This window comes from Andrena cerasifolii, chromosome 8 (assembly GCF_050908995.1).
Source record: "Andrena cerasifolii isolate SP2316 chromosome 8, iyAndCera1_principal, whole genome shotgun sequence".
In the NCBI taxonomy this organism is placed as follows: domain Eukaryota; kingdom Metazoa; phylum Arthropoda; class Insecta; order Hymenoptera; family Andrenidae; genus Andrena; species Andrena cerasifolii.
Window position 1 is genome coordinate 8232 of NC_135125.1, and position 4710 is coordinate 12941.

Here is a 4710-nt window from a genome sequence, read left to right on the forward strand (position 1 = left end):
AATCATCCCAATTCTCCCATTAATTAAATACAAAATTATAATATCAACAAAATCAACATTCTACTTATTATTATTAATACTAATCGTTAGTTTATGAATTGAATGAATATTCTCTTATCTAGAGTGAATCAATTAGCATATTAGTTAATTCATAACAATTAAATTGCATTTAATAATTACTTAAACCAGTATATCTTATAAATAATTATATATACACAACAATAGTCCAATTTTTAAGTCGAAATTAAAAGTAAATAATTACTTTATACAGGGTGTCCCACTAAGGAGTGGACAGCGCGATATCTCTTAAAGTATTGTCGATAAAAATATAAAAAAAAAATAGGGAATTGCATGGTTCGAGGGGGCCCATTTATTAGCGCGAACGAATTTTGTTTTCGATTATTATTTTAAAAGATACGATGGTCAAGTTCGGTTTTTCAAATGGAACTATTTTTTTTGATGATAGTTGAGTTGATAGTGCGTTCCAAGACAAATTCAATAAGCTTTAATGTATACACTTTATTTCCAGTGGTTTTTAAGATATTGCGCTTGCAAATTTACTGATTTTCACTGCAAGAAACCCCTCTGGAATGGCAAAAACCGGGGGCGGTCTTAGTGGCGCCACGGGTGGCACTGCCTGTTGAAATGGATACTTACCTGCCAAAGGTCTACGCCAGAAATGGCAGGCCCAAAGGCTGGACAATTCTTTTCCGTCAGAAATGCTACTTAGGTAGGTACATCTGCGGTATCGAGAAGCGCATCGTTACTTTTATTTCGCACTTGCTTCTACGCTCGGATGGCTGGTTCTTTTGGGAGGGATGCAAGTTGGATTGGTTAGGTTAGGAGGAGTGAAAGTTGCTAGACTAAATTTCAACCATAGGGAGCAGATTGTATCAGAACCAATCGGATTTGCATCCCTCACAAAAGAACCGGCCATCCGAGCGTAGAAGCAAGTGCGAAATAAAAGTAACGATGCGCTTCTCGACACCGCAGATGTACCTACCTAAGTAGCATTTCTGACGGAAAAGAATTGTCCAGCCTTTGGGCCTGCCATTTCTGGCGTAGACCTTTGGCAGGTAAGTATCCATTTCAACAGGCAGTGCCACCCGTGGCGCCAGTAAGACGCCCCCGGTTTTTGCCATTCCAGAGGGGTTTCTTGCAGTGAAAATCAGTAAATTTGCAAGCGCAATATCTTAAAAACCAGTGGAAATAAAGTGTATACATTAAAGCTTATTGAATTTGTCTTGGAACGCACTATCAACTCAGGTCTTCAAAAAAAATAGTTCCATTTGAAAAACCGAACTTGACCATCGTATCTTTTAAAATAATAATCGAAAACAAAATTCGTTCGCGCTAATAAATGGGCCCCCTCGAACCATGCAATTCCCTATTTTTTTTATATTTTTATCGACAATACTTTAAGAGATATCGTGCTGTCCACTCCTTAGTGGGACACCCTGTATATAAATAATAAAATTAACTTAAATAAAATTTTTATTTATAAGGTCTATACACTTCCTTTAAGAATACTTTCAACAATTACAATTGTAAATCTTCTATATTGTTTACTCTTAACAATTAAAATATGTTCTTCTAAATATTGCCCTCTTCGAAAGATTAATTAATTATGAAAAAATCTAAATTTATTAGAATAATAAAAAATAATCCAATACTAAAAATTTCAAATAATTCTCTAATTAACATCTAATTACCATCACCTATAAACATCAATTCATGATGAAATTTTGGATCAATTTTAGGAGTATATTTATTAGTACAAATTATTTCTGGAATTTTTCTATCACTACACTACTGCCCAAACATTAATCTAGCCTTCGAAAGAGTCATTCATATTATAAAAGATGTAAATCTAGGCTGATTAATTCGTTTAATTCATATAAATGGAGCATCATTATACTTTATCACTATATATTTACATGTTGGTCGAGGAATTTACTATCATTCATTTAAATCAACTCCAGTATGAATTATAGGAGTAATTATTATATTAATATCAATAGCAACAGCATTCTTAGGTGATGTTTTACCATGAGGACAAATATCTTTTTGAGGAGGACAAATATTAGTAGAATGAATTTGAGGAGGATTCTCAATTGACAATGCCACTTTAAACCGATTTTATTCGTTCCATTTTATTCTTCCATTAATTATTTTAATCTTAGTCGTTATTCATTTATTTTTTTTACACTTAAAAGGTTCAAATAATCCTCTAGGTACAAGAAGAAATAAATACAAAATTCCATTTCATTTATATTCTACAATTAAAGATATATAGGATTTACATTAATTTTTTTTATTCACTTTTTAATTATTATACAATATCCATATATTTTAGGAGACCCTGATAATTTCATTTACGCTAATTCAATATCTACCCCTGTTCACATTAAACCTGAATGATATTTTCTATTTGCATATTCAATTTTACGAGCCATCCCAAATAAATTAGGAGGTGTAATCGGACTAATTATATCAATTTTAATCTTAATAATCTTACCATTTACTAAAATATATAATGTAATATCAAGAAAATGTTATCCTACAAATCAATTTTTATTCTGAAGATTTGTGTCACTTTTTATTTTATTAACATGATCAGGAGGTAAACAAATTGAATATCCTTACAAAGAACTAAGTCAAATTTTTACAACATTATATTTCTCTTACTTTATTATTAATCCTAATTTAAATAATTATTAAGATTCACTAATCTACCAAATTTAAGTTAATGAGTCTGATTAGACATATATTTTGAAAATATAGAATAGAAATAATATTTTCTATTAACTTTAAATAAAGATCTGAATAAACAACTTAATTCCAAATACGAAAAATAAATAAATTAATACACAAGAAAGAAACTTCTTTCAACATATATATATTAATTTATCATACCGTATACGTGGTATAACTCCACGAATTCAAATAATAAAAAAAATATGAAACATTCAAACTAATATAAATCTTAGTCTAAGTAAACTAAACCCTATAAATATTAATGAAATCAAAAATCTTATAAAAATAATTTTTAAATATTCAGCTATAAAAATTAAAGTAAATCTTCCTCTAAAATATTCAGTATTAAATCCAGACACTAATTCAGATTCGCCCTCAACTAAGTCAAAAGGAGTTCGATTTAATTCAATCAATAATCTAACCAAAAATATTAAATAAATAGGAAATAAAATAAATACAAACTTTACATAAAATTGAAATTTATACAAATCTTCAAATGAATAACTTTCAATTAACAAAATTACAGTAAATATTATAAGAAATAATCTAACTTCATAAGATACAGATTGCGCAATAGATCGAATTGCACCCAACATTGAATAATTAGAATTAGAAGCTCATCCACCAATTATTACAGGATATATACCTATTCTTAACACTCTTATTAAATATAAGCTACTAAATTTTATACCATAAGTATTTAAAAAAAAGGATAAATTAATCAAGCTGCTAAAGACAATAATAAAATTAAAATCACTCTAAAATAATACAAATATAAATTAATCTTATCAATATAAAAAAACTCCTTATTTAATAACTTAATTACATCACTAAAAGGCTGTAATAATCCACAAAATTCTACTTCATTAGGTCCCTTACGATCTTGAATATAACCTAAAAATTTTCGTTCAAATAAAGTTAAAAAAGCTATACCAATTATTATTAACAAAAGTAAAACAATTAAATATAAAAAATTCATCAACAAATAAATAACTAATAAATAAATTACTACCTATAATTATTTATATATATTTTAAATTCTAAATTTAACGCACTATTCTGCCAAGGAAGTTATTTATTTTAATCTTAATATTTATAAAAAAATAATCCATAAATTAAGTCGTTTCGTACAAAAATTTATCAAATAAATATAGATAGAAACCAATCTGGCTCACGCCGATTTGAACTCAAATCATGTAAGATTTTAAAAGTCGAACAGACTTAAAATTTAAACTTCTGCATTCAAATTATATCTTAATTCAACATCGAGGTCGCAATCATCTTTATTAATATGATCTCTCCAAAGATATTACGCTGTTATCCCTAAGGTAATTTAATCTAATAATTTTTAATAAACTATCTTCTTAATAAAAAATAATTGGTTAAAATTTTTAAAGTTTCATAAATTTAAACATCCTCCCAACAAAATAATTTATATTTATATAAATATTATAATTAAACATAAATTATAAAATTCTATAGGGTCTTCTCGTCCCATACAAAAATCTTAGCATTTTTACTTAGAATTTAAATTAACAATTTAAATTAGAGACAGTAAATATTTCATCAACTCGTTCATACAAGCCTTCAATAAAAAGACAAATTATTATGCTACCTTTGTACAGTCAAAATACTGCAGCTATTTAAATAATTCATTGAGCAGAGCAGACTTTAAATCATTAAAACAAAAAGACATGTTAAAAACATCAAAAGATAAACAGGTGAATATTTTAAAATTGCCGAGTTCCTTTAATTTATTATTCAACTCAAAATAAATTTACTAGAATTACTACTAATTACATCATTATATCTTCATATTAATCATTGATACAAATTTTATTTTAAAAAATTATATTAAATTAAAATTTTTTATTAATTACAATGAATTATTAAATTATCTATAATGAAATTAAATTTTAAAACCACATCACTTAATCAAATCAAATAAATAAT

General features: G+C 26.9%; 1 pseudogene; it reads left to right on the forward strand.

Moving 5' to 3' along the window:
* The first annotated feature begins 1547 nt into the window (after positions 1–1547).
* On the forward strand, positions 1548–2745 carry LOC143371919 (cytochrome b pseudogene; annotated as a pseudogene).
* Positions 2746–4710: the final 1965 nt, after the last annotated feature.